Here is a 229-nt window from a genome sequence, read left to right on the forward strand (position 1 = left end):
GGGCGGGGCGGGAGCCCCTTGCACTGCTGCCCGCAGCTGCCCCAGGCGGGCATCCATCACTCCCACCAGCACCAGTTACTCCGGGGTAACTGGGTTGGGGAAAGTGAGAATGGAGTGTTTTGGCCCCACGGCTGTTTCCGCAGCCTCCGGGACACGCCAGGCTGCCACAAGGGCTGCCTCACCAGCTCGAGAGAGGGGCTGGTGCCCAGTGGCTTTTCTTCGGCACCCC

The sequence above is a fragment of the Buceros rhinoceros genome, unplaced genomic scaffold (assembly GCF_000710305.1).
Source record: "Buceros rhinoceros silvestris isolate BGI_N320 unplaced genomic scaffold, ASM71030v1 scaffold11343, whole genome shotgun sequence".
Classification (NCBI taxonomy): Eukaryota; Metazoa; Chordata; class Aves; order Bucerotiformes; family Bucerotidae; genus Buceros; species Buceros rhinoceros.